Consider the following 12,768-nt stretch of genomic DNA (forward strand, 5'->3'; position numbering starts at 1 on the left):
AGATGGTTCCAGATGGGTCCAGTAACCGAGCACAAAGTGACTATGAAATGAATGACTGTGAGTAAGGTTTCCCAATCCAGCAATGGCCACAATTGGCAGTTAAGATGTAGCTGTGTAAAAGTCCTCCTGGCCCCACTTGCCACCTGATTTTTGAGTAGGATCTGTGACTTCACAAGGATTTTCAAATTATGAACAATCTGTGAATGGAGGATTCAAATATGGTATTTTTCTGGAATTGTTTGGCCTACAAACTAAAAATATGTTTTGGAGGGATTCAGTCTGAGTCTGTTCTGCGTCATCCAAACCTGCTGATGTGCAGTCATTAAGTCAGCACTTCTTCTACCTCTTTAGCCTGGATATGAGATGTGTAGCTAGGTATCACCAACATATTGATAACACTATATTCTGTGCCAATGAATGGTCTCCCCCAACAATTGCATATATACGTTTAAAAGAAGTCATCAGAGAGAGTGTGAGAGAGCCCTAAGGCACTCATATATTAGACATTAGATCTCTCCTCCCTGATCATCACTAGTTGAAGCCACTGCTTCAGGAAGAAAGAGAATCACCATAAAGTACTACTTCTCACTCTAATCTTGCAGAGATAGTCCTGGTTTCTCCAAAAATAATTCACAAGAGCTGCCAGTGAAGTTTCCATGCCATGTCCTGACTTTAAACATAACTTAAAATAAAGGTAAAGGTTCCCCCGCACAAGCGTGCTAGTCGTTTCCGACTCTAGGGGCCGGTGCTCATCTCCGTTTCAAAGCCAAAGAGCCAGTGCTTGTCCGAGGACGTCTCCGTGGTCATGTGGCCGGCATGACTAGACGCCAAAGGCGCACGGAACGCTGTTACCTTTCCACCGTAGTGGTCCCTATTTTTCTACTTGCATTTTTACGTGCTTTCGAACTGCTAGGTTGGTAGACGCTGAGACGAGTAACAGGTGCTCACTCTGCTACGCGGCACTCGGGATTCGACCCGCCAAACTGCCGACCTTCTGATCGACAAGCTCAGCATCCTAACCCACTGAGCCACCGCGTCCCTGTAAACATAACTTACAAGGCTCCAAATAGTCTGTTTTATTACAGACAACCGGGCATTTAATAGTAGCAATCAAAATCTCAAGATTCCTGGGATCTGACACCCTGGCTCTTGAGATGATGACTGAGAGCTGGAACAAGATATTGAACCCTCTTTTTACAAAAGTGATCCATTCACTATCTCCCATTATATCTCCATTGTCTGTTGTGACCATAATCCCATCCCCTCAAATCATCTCTCCCCTGCCTATGACCCCATCCACCCACCAAAAACTGTCTGCTATCTAGCACAGCTCACTATCAGTATTGTGTAGTGGGTTCTGGACCGCATGGAAGACAGCAGGCAGATGAATACAGGATCAGCTCTTTATTGTGAGTAGGACTGTACTGAACAAAGGGGGTTACCTGTACCCCTTATATACCTTGCCAGGTACGCTCTCGGCCAATCTGTTCATCTGAATCTCCCGCCAAAAGGTAATCAGCCAATACGGTAATGGTACAGCACCACTTGGTGGTATTTGCTGAGCTGCTGCTTAAACCCCATACATAACAATCAGCCCAGGTGACTGTTGAAGCTCCACAGTCATCTCACTAAGTTCTGTTTCATTCACTGTATTCAAGTGTCTACTTTCCTCCCTATTCAAATACCAGAAATCCAGATGCCCAACTCTGGTGCTTCTGTAGAGTATAGCCCTCCATTGTCCCACCCAAACCCCACTCTCAAGAATGGCCTTTTAATGTTCTTATGCAAGGAGCAGACACAAGGGAGCCAATGGAGATGGAATCCAAAGTCCTTGCCATTGCAAATAGGATTCTCACAATTGTATAAAGAAATCCCTGCAGCGAGGAGTCAGGCTGTTCCAAAACAACTTCCACATCAGCCTAAATATCACAGAGGTGTTTTTTTTTGGGAGCAGAACCCAACTGGAGAATACGTGTTCCAAAGTTTAACCTGTGGCAGCAACTACTAACAGAAATCTCCAACTGTCTACATAAAGACTTCTTTAGAGATTCCATATGCTCCCACCACTGATTCTTGGTAGATGTGCAATGTATGAGGGCATTACGAAGACAAACAGGAAGACAAGGAAAATAATGGCTAGAAGCCTGAAGATGTCTAGAACTGAGAGGTCCAGAAATGAGAGCAAGTTAGGCCTCCAATACCCTTGATAGTCCAGGTGATATTCCAAATCCAGACATGGCACTCTTCAATTCTCCAAGCAGACAGGTCATCAATAGATTCCACTGCTATCCTCTATTCCTTTGCCACACAGTTTATCATCAATGCCTTCAAATCAGGAAACAGCATTTTTTGGCAAGGTGTCTTAAGTAGGAAGCAAAGTTGCAGGTCTGAACTCACATTCCATTTAACTGCTAGCAATCAAGTTATTGATTAATAGATATGTGATCTTTTTTCCCCCTCTTGTGCTACATTACAGAAATTTGTACCAAGACCCCAGTTCAAGGTTTTGAAGTGCCTTATATAACCTTTGGGTCTACAATTCCTCAGTTTACCTTGAGATGGTGCTGCACCCAGTTCCAAGGACCTCCGGACAGAACCTTGTGTTTTTCCTGAATATCTCTTCCACAGCAAGTGACAGTACTTGGACAGGTACAGAGGAAGGCAATGGTAATGGTAATGAGCCCAATTCCTATGACGGAAGATGTAAAGAATGGGATGTCTTTATCCTCAAAAACAAATAAATCATATCATTTCTCTCTTATTTTCCTCAACACAATTGTTTTTAGTGAGATATGTAAAGGCTGAATGAAATCTTTTTCATGCATCTGTCACCACCAGTGCTGATGTCCATAAGCACCTGAGACTCACCTCTTTTCTTTCCGATGGCCTTGGAGTCTTTCCAGTCATAGACACTTCTACTGGCAATGCTATGCGTCCAGGAATTATGAGACATCTGTTCCCCATCCTAAAGTGGTACTTGCATAAGGAGCAGAAGGGAAGCTAAAAAAATGATGTGGTAAAAAATTCTGCCAAAGCCTGATTCTCCTTCATAAGATATACTACTTTTCGACTTCATTCTCAGGATGTTTTCGGTCCGGTGTAATGTTTTTGAACATATGTTAATGTACGATAATAGCAAAAAGCAATGCTCTTCTTTGCTCTGCAGTCTCCCTAGCTTTCCATACTGTCAGCCCTTCAAAATAGACCAGAATTATGAATGTTAATACTGAACGTGCTTCCCTCCTCACTTCCTTTTCCTTCAAGTGAACGAGGAAGGGTCATATCTGAGATGCTTTCTGAAATTACATTTCTGCCCCAGGCTCAGCTTTCCTTTATCTAATCTTTGCCTTGTTTAATCTTCTTTCTCCTGTTCCTCAAGGTTATTCCTATTTCCCATTACATATACTAGCAGGATTTGAAATAGTCCTACTGGAAAAAGGCTGCTCACAATGTCTTCATGTTTGGCTTATTAAGCATCAAGGGAAGTAAGAGAGACTGCTAGAATGATGGTATAATAGCCTACTCATCCATACTGCTCATTACCTTCAGAGTTAACCAGCATCTCACACATCTTTCATGAGTATTTTACTGAAATGCTCTTCTCCTTGGAGAGAGGGGGAAATCAAAAGCAATTGATGCTTCACTGAATTTAATGAGACCAATGAAAAAGTGGGATATAAAGTATACCTTTATATACTATATAGTAGTAGTGGTACGGTGCAGAGCAGTGTGGTAGGGTATGGTACTGTACAGTACAGTACCCATATAGTGTGAGACTATACCTAAAAGTGGCGAAGGCATGTTAGCAGGGTGGACAAAAGCCAGGAAAAGTTCCCTCAGGGAAAGAAACCAAGTCGTTAAGGGAACAAAAGGAAAAAGTTGGGCCTGAGCACATGGCAAGCCCCTCCCCAAATCCCTCCAGCAAAGGAATTGGACCTGCATGGGAAGCTCCTTCTCACCAACTCTAGGGGATAAAAAAAAGGTCCTGAAGCCTGCCCAGCCTTTGAATCATTTTTAGATCTTAGACTTAGTGGCTTCCATCCCTCTAGCTCAGGCATGTCAAATGTGCAACATCACATGACGTCACGTGACATATCACAACTTTTTCCCCATTGCCAGCAATGAGGTGGGCGCAGTTTCAGTATGATGCATCCGGCTTGTGGGACGGCAATTTGACATGCCTGCTCTAGCTAGTGCCTGGCAGCCTAATTGTGGACATTGGGTAAATGTGGATGAGAGAGTGTGTAAGAGCAAATAAATATATATCAGTAAAAGTTTGCTGTTATTTTAAACTCACTGGGTCTCTATGTATTTTATTTATTTATTTATTTTATTTATTTATTTTTGGGACTTATATGCCGCCCTATCTCCCGAAGGACTCAGGGCGGCTAACAACAATAAAACACAATAATACAAATGTTTAAAAAGATTAAACTAACAAGCCCCAATGATAAAATGATAAAATATTAAAAATATTCTATTTAAAAATCCCTATCATCAGTCCAGGTCAGCCTGATGGAATAGAAATGTTTTAAGGCCGTGATGAAAGGACCGGAGATCCGGGGCCATCTGGAGCTCAAGGGGAAGTTGATTCCACAGGGCCGGCGCTCCCACAGAGAAGGCCCTCCCCCTGGGGGTCACCAGCCGACATTGTCTAGCCGACGGCACCCTGAGGAGGCCCTCCCTGTGTGAGCGCACTGGGCGATGGGAGGTCATTCCTGGCAGCAGACCGTCCTGCAAATATCCCAGGCCTAAGCCATGTAGGGCTTTATAGGTAAGAACCAGCACCTTAAATCTCACCCAGGCTAATAGCAGGGGTATTCAACCAGTGGTACGGGTACCACCTGTCGTACATTGGCACCTGGCAGGTGGTACGCGACCATCCTAGAAAAGTGGTAGCAGGGGAGGGGAATGAGTTGAACCGGTGGCAGCACCACACAAGCCTGAGTGAGAGACGGCTGTAGCTGCAGAGCTGTCAGGGCTCAGTGGAAGCTCCAGGATGAGCAATTCTTCGGGGCTGTCAGGGCTCAGAGGAAGCACCAGGATCAGTGCCAGGCTCCAGCTGGAGCTCAGCACTGATCCTGGCACTTCTGAGCCCAGAAGAAGCACCAATCAGCTGGAATATTGCAGCATCTCCAGGGTCTTGTGATTTACATTCAGATGCTTGGCAACTGATTCATATTTACGACAGTCACAGTGTCCTAGGGTCATGTGAAGTGACCAAAACTTGCTGCAACTACCCAGCAGGGGGGGATAGAAACCAAACACCCACCACCCCCGCTGCCAATCCTCAACAGAAATGCTCACAATGAAAACCTCGAAGAGGAGGAAGAGCACTGCCGGATGAGCAGGCAGGAGTCTTGCTTGGCTGTGGCTTGGGGGGCACTTTTTTCAGTGCCATTGTAACTTCGGACAGTCAGTAAGCGAACTGTTGTAAGTCGAGGACTACCTGTACTTCATCACTTTTTTTCCTTTTTTTTTTTGGTCATCAAGTTTTTGACACCTGGCGAGGCGACTGGTGGTACTCAGATGTTGCCATATCCTAAAAGTGGTACAGTGGGTGAAAAGGTTGAAAAGCCCTGTTCTAGAGGACCTTTTGTGACTCAGTGTTCAGTTGATTTGGGATTGAGTGTGGCATTTTCTTTGTCATCCATAGGCTTTTTCTTGGTATAAAAACTACAGGCCTGAAGAACTATTAAAGTGTTTCCCTGTTCCATTTAAATTTAAATCCCAATTTAAGGAGATTCAGTTTAAATTGTTCACAATATCCAGAAGGTACTATGTTGTGGGCAGGATGGAAATTAAGGTACTGATGTTGGCCCTCCAACATTAATTTAAAGCATTGCCATCACGACAGAGAGCCTAGCAAGGTAGGAAGGGACTTTGACAGAAATCATTTTGAAGACGTTTTCGTGAGCATGGAGCTGACCTTGCATGTACCACTTTGGAATCCACTTGAGGCTCAGAGGATTGCTTGCTCTTTTATTTGAAATAACAGAAAAGTATTTCTCAGGGAACAGCCTAAAAGCCTTGTTTGTTATTGAAGGCTTTCCATGTGAAAAATAATCATTGATCAGGAGAAGTAGGCAGCCCCATGAGTTCCAACCAGCACCTTGAAAGAATACAGCCAGGTTTACTGCATCTTTATAGAGCCAAGTTGGTGTATTGGTTAAGGCATCAGGCTAGAAGTCAGGAGATTGTGTCACTCCCTGTCATCCCAATGGCAAACCACCTCTAAAGTCTTAGCAAGAAAATTGCAAAGATTTGGCCAAGGAGTTCCCAGAAGTCAGTGACTCAAAGGCACGCACACAACATACACAAAATAATTATAGCTAAAGCAAGAGCATTTTGCCAGCTATAACATGAAGAAATTTCCTCAGAGTGAAATTTTAAATTGGAAAGCAAATGTAGTCTGCTTTTTACCATATCTACAGTATTCAGATACTTCTTCTTCTTCTTCTTCTTCTTCTTCTTCTTCTTCTTCTTCTTCTTCTTCTTCTTCTTCTTCTTCTTCTTCTTCTTCTTCTTCTTCTTCTTCTCCTTCTCCTTCTCCTTCTCCTTCTCCTTCTCCTTCTCCTTCTTCTTCTTCTTCTTCTTCTCCTTCTTCTCCTCCTCCTCCTCCTCCTCCTCCTCCTCCTCCTCCTCCTCCTCCTCCTCCTCATCTTCTCAATCAAGAATCACTGCTGTGTGACTGAATTCTATATGCCATTGTCAACTCTTAATTATCTCCCTGGACATTATATCCAAAAGCCATTACAAAGCTCAGGGCTCTTTGACATTAGAATCCAACAATGCTTGGAAACAAATTATACAACGTTATTATTTGATTAGCTCTCAGATTCTTCCTGGAGACCTCTTCCTAAAAGAAAGGAATGGTTTCATTGCCAAAAAGCTATTAAAAAAAATTTGATTGATGAAACCAACAATGCTTTTCAACCGCTTGTCAGTTTGGAATCAAGATAAAATTTTACATAGATGTCCCTTTTGTCTCGTATATTTTTGTTATTGTGATAGATAATATATGATCCAAGGTTGAAAAAGAGATGAGCAAGGCTCAGACTGAATGAATTGTGAATATGATTTCAGTCTTCAATACAAACTTGATTTGATTTAAAGTGTCTAAAAGTTACTACTCTGTTTACAATAATTAAGGAAAGCCTTAAACTACAAGTCACAGGAAGTTCCTCTGAAATAATAACATTGACTGGATTTTTCAGTTTTAGTCCACCTGACCTGAATGACAATAAGGAGCTCCTCTAGTTGATGAGTCTTAGTAAAAGAAAGAAAATGGAGTGATTTTCCCCAAGCTAACACTAAACCAGCTTAAGCAAACAAAGGAAGGGAAATGAAATGATCTATTTATACTCACTAACATTTAACTGAAAGGTTAGTAATGTCTGTGCTTCTTAGGTAGATGATAAGGAATGTATCTGCCTTAAATGGTGATGATCAGGGTGAATCTTCTATCTATCTATCTATCTATCTATCTATCTATCTATCTATCTATCTATCTATTATCTATCTATCTATCTATCTATCTATCTATCTATCTATCTATCTATCTATCTATCTATCTATTCCTTCTCTTTGGCCTGGGTGATTTTCTACTCTTCATCCTCATCATGATTATCCTCTTCATCCTAATCATCATCCCAGATGCAAAATGCAACAGCATTTTGTTGACAGCCAAGAGTTTTTTTAAAGGCTTCCAGCTTTTTTTTTTTTTTTTTGAGGCTTTAAAAACAGTGGAAGGGCTGCCAAGAATGAAAATGCTATATTGCAGGTCTTTCTTGTTTCTGTGGAAAAGAAACAGAGAGTCTGATGCTGGACTTGATTACCAACACACAAACTAAATGGCATAATTGGGAGCAATCAGAAAAATGGAGAAATTGAAAATGCATGAGTATTAAATTGTAGGAATATTGTATGCTTATGAGTATTCAGGAAGCAGTCTAGTTCAGCCCTAATATTCAGTAATTGTTATTCTTATTGTTATTATATTAATGTAAGCATTCTTTTTAAATGACATTTATCTTTCAGCAAAATTATTCATTTACATATAACAATACTGCAAAATCATGAGTTTTATTTTTGAATTACAACTGCATGAAAATTCTTTTCAGTATTCCACTTATGGTTTAACTTATTTGGCTTCCTATTATCAGTCAAGAAAATTCACTTTTGTTTAGGCCAAGTACCCTTCACAAATTTGCTCTATATGCTACTGTTACAAAAGCCATCATAAATGCAAGATGCAGTTTTCAATGACATGTTTTATATCAGATATAACAAGTTCCCCTTCCTATTTATCTCCCTTGTTTTCTGGCTTTATATTTCAGACTCGACGGTGACAGCTTCTTCTATCATCAACAATTTCAATAACCAAAACAAACTTCATAAAGCCTTTCTTTTGCAGTTCAATTCAGGCATGTAAATAGGAAGCCAGCTGGATGATCAGGTGATCAGAATTCAGAACAAAGGAGTCCTGTCTTGAATAATTGATCATAAAGCATCCTTTGTACTAGCTGTGTTTTCTACAATATGGTCTGCTTTCAAATTAAACAAAAGTATTTGAGAGGAATACTGAAGTCAACCTGCTAGCTTAGGAATGGCATAAAGAATTGGTAGTGTCCATAAACTCTATTCAGCTATGATTTTTTCATCAGCTTTCATACACAGCCAAAAAAAAGTCTGTGTGAATATCTCTATTTATTTTTGTGTACTTTTCTCCAGATCTATGCATGTTTGTTTCTACTTCTGGTTTTCTTATTTTTTTATTTAAGCCAGCTGACTCCCAACGACTCCATAGTAAGATACAGTTTTGTATACCGTCAAGGTTGACTTGCAAATTACCTCCTTCTGCTCGCAGCTTGACAAAGAAGCAAGGGAGGGGTATGATAGGAATGTGTGGAAAGCTGGGAGGGAGAGAAGAAATCTACGTGAGCCGTTTGCAGCCTGAGAAAATCTTACAACCCCAAGGTCATGAGCGGAAGACTTTTGAAAGGTGCAGACTCCTTTCCCAAAATCAAATGCTTAATCTGGATTGGTAGACAGTGGAAACTGGGTGGTGCTTCCCACCAAAACCTCAGAAATAGCTTTGCTTCTTCTGTGCCTCTATGGATCTGCCAGTAAAGTTTTACTCTTGGTAATAAAAATGTCCCAGGACTTCCTTTCGTTGTGCATGCTAACAGGACCCTCGACCTATAGACTTTATTTAATATGCATTTTTATTTCTATTTACTTATATGGACTCTGCCCCAAATTCTGAAATGTGTACATTTTGGTATGCACATGCACTTTTGGTTCTCTTACACATGTAGACAGTCCAAACGTGTTATTTATTTAAGCATTCGGATATGATTAATTTCTCAGTCATTTTTGAACTAAAACTATAATCTTATACCTACTTACCTGAAAAATAATTTCCATTGAACTTTGTAGTAGTCTATGAAAATATATTTGAGAGACAGGAGGTGGGAGAAAGAGGAACAGCAGTAGAAGCAATGTCTGTGGAGATTGTGCTGGACCAGTATGTAACCATTTGGCCAGTGCTTGTGTTTAGGAACTGTGTTAGTGTATTTAGCATTCACAGGATTAATGTTGTTTCATAAAGAGAACTGTATGTTAGAACGCTTAGCATTTAAAGGGTTAAAGCTATTTCCTTAAAGAGATGGCTTCTGGGTAATGCAGTCTAGCTGTTTAGTAGATCCTATGCTTTCTAGTTAAGTGGGTGGAGCTTCATAGTTTATTACAGGATTTCCTGGCTGTGTGCCAGGCTTGTAAGTCCTTTGTTCTAACACTGCTACACACGTGACTGGAGATGTAATCAAGAATAATTGGAAGGAAATATTAGGACGGAGAATAGAATATAAGCCAGAATTTTTCCTGCTAGTAAAGAAAGGATATACTTAATAAGACATATTACTGTATTACAGCAGCGAGAATGACGTTCACCCAAAAATGGAAGGATAGAGAAGTATCTGATGAGAGTGAGGTGATAAACAAAATATGGGCATGTGCAGAAATGGATAATTTAACTTTGGAATTAAAAAATAAAGAACAGTCAGAATATTATAAAATTTGAAATAGATTTTACCTATGGTGGGAACAGAAAGGAAGGTCTCAATAGAGGTATACAAGATTATGAACTTAAGCAATATTAGAATAAGGTGGATAACAAGATTGAAGAAAATTATTGGCATAAATGTATATGTTTAAGGTGCACAATTGTATATAAATGATATGTATATAAAATATATATAACACACAAAAAATGATGTTAGACAAGAAGGTATGTTAGACCAATAACACCATGTCCAAAGTTTCTAAATATCTTAAATAATAAAATTTGTAAAAAAGAAGAAGAAGAAGAAGAAGAAGAAGAAGAAGAAGAAGAAGAAGAAGAAGAAGAAGAAGAATTGAGTTGGAGAAATTACTCTTTTTCTTTTACCTATGAAAATGGACAGATATGATTTATTTATTTATTTATTTATTTATTTATTTATTTATTTATTTATTTATTTATTTATTTATTTATTTATTTAATGGGACTTATATGCCGCCCTATCTCCCAAAGGACTCAGGGCGGCTAACAAAAATAATTGTATCCGGACCAGTCTACAGCAAAGTAAGTTTGCCTGGATTACCTGGAAATAAATCTTTCTGTAAACCCATTTTGTTGAGTTATACTTTATGATTTCTGGAGCTAAAGACGCATTTTTAGGTTCTGAAAATCAGTCATCTAGGTCATGGTTTTCCCAAAGGTGCTTTTTCAAAAGGCAACTGGACTTCCTTGTTTTTGCTTGAAGACATTTTGCTTCTCATCCAAGAAGCTAAGGGACTGATGTTCAGAACTGATTCTTCTGAAGAACAGAACTGAAGAAACTTCTTAGATGAAAAGCAAAATGTCTTCAGGCAAAAACAAAACAAAAAGTCCAGTTACGTACCTTTTGAAAAAGCACCTTTGGGACAGTGGCCCAATAAGAGGCAGCTTAGCCCACATAAAGGAATTGGAGGACTGATAATCAGCCCTTAGAGGACTCAGTCCTTAGAGGTAGCCCAGAAAAAGAAACTCCAACACGTGCACCAACACTATTTTACTGTACAGTTACAGTAACAGAATCTTTCTCTTTTGAAAGTACATCTTTCCCTGCTCATCTTTACAGAAACTAGAGAGAGCCTCTTGTGACATGTTTGCCACACTTTTATTCCTTGTTGTTGTGATTCAGGGTCAGCCTGTGGGTTCGGCAGTTGGGTCAGACGACTCAGAGGAGGAGGAGGGGGGTGTTGAAGAGCTTGCTGATGATGGCCTTGAGGCTCCGCAGAGCCCTCAGCTAGGCCCCTCCCACCTGGTCACGACGGAGACCCAGCTGTGTGATCCTGACAGCATGGATGAAGATGACCCACAGCTGGCCCTGTTCAAGGACGCCCGACGCAGGAGGCAGTCAATCAGGAGTAAACAGAGGAAGGCAATGGGGCACCTCGGAAGGAGGCAGAGAGAAGCCACGCCCTGAACTGTATAAAAGGGGAATGCGTGGGAGGGCTGGTTTGCTGAAGGCAACCGCTTGAATAGTTCCTGTTTCATAGCTCCTGTTTCATGGTTGGTGTCTTGTTTTGCTCTGTTTTATGTTCATAAATTTGGCAGGCTTTATTCCAGCCTCTTGCCGTTTGTAAAGGGGTTGTCCCTGCTTTTTCTGCAGGGCCGGTAGCAGGCTGGTACAGAACAATAAGAGGCAGCTTAGCCCACATAAAGGAATTGGAGGACTGATAATCAGCCCTTAGAGGACTCAGTCCTTAGAGGTAGCCCAGAAAAAGAAACTCCAACATGTGCACCAACACTATTTTACTGAACAGTTACAGTAACAGAATCTTTCTCTTTTGAAAGTACATCTTTCCCTGCTCATCTTTACCAGAGGGAGACTCTTGTGACATGTTTGCCACACTTTCATTCCTTGTGTGGGCTAGGTTGCATCTTAATGACCATTGCACAGGCTGCTGATCCCCTTCTTCCTCCTCCTCCTCTGTCTCTCAAGGACATTACAACTTATTAAGATTGTCTTCTAAGAAAAACTCTTATAAAACTACACTGCGTTCCTTTTGAATGAATCCCAAACCCCAAAGAAGTAGATAATTTTCAAAGCCCTAAAGTGGAATGGATTTCCCCAGGCCAATTTTATTTTGAACTGGTGCACAGGCAGGACTTCTGTTTTAATCTCTATTATTGGGTACTTGGATAACCTCCTGTTTAGAAATGCTACCTCCTTGATAGGGAGGAAAGGAGCCTTGGTGGAGCAGTGGGCTAATGCCTCCTTAAGTAACACCAGCTGCCTGTAATTAGTGCAGGTTCGTGTCCCACCAGGCTCAAGGTTGACTCAGCCTTCCATCCTTCCGAGGTAGGTAAAATGAGGACCCAGATTGTTGGGGGCAATAAGCTGACTTTGTAATAATGCCACTTGGGGGTGTGTGAAAGCCCTAATAAGCAGGCATATACATAGAATGAAGGCTACTGCTAAGCTTGTAAGCCGCCCTGAGTCTTCGGAGAAGGGCGGGATATAAATGGAATTAAAATAAAAATAAATAAATTATCAATGGGAAATGACTGATAAGCAATCAGGGCCCTCTAACCCACAATCACAGGTTTCAAAGGTGGCCCCTTTGTTCTGATTTGAACTAATGCAGACTGCGTTCAGCAGACTCCCCTAGCTCCCTCTATCAAAGGCTGGCTGCTAACTATTTTGAGTATTTTTTTCTTATTTATTAAAATGATCG

Source organism: Vipera ursinii (genome assembly GCF_947247035.1).
Source record: "Vipera ursinii genome assembly, chromosome: 1".
NCBI lineage: Eukaryota > Metazoa > Chordata > Lepidosauria > Squamata > Viperidae > Vipera > Vipera ursinii.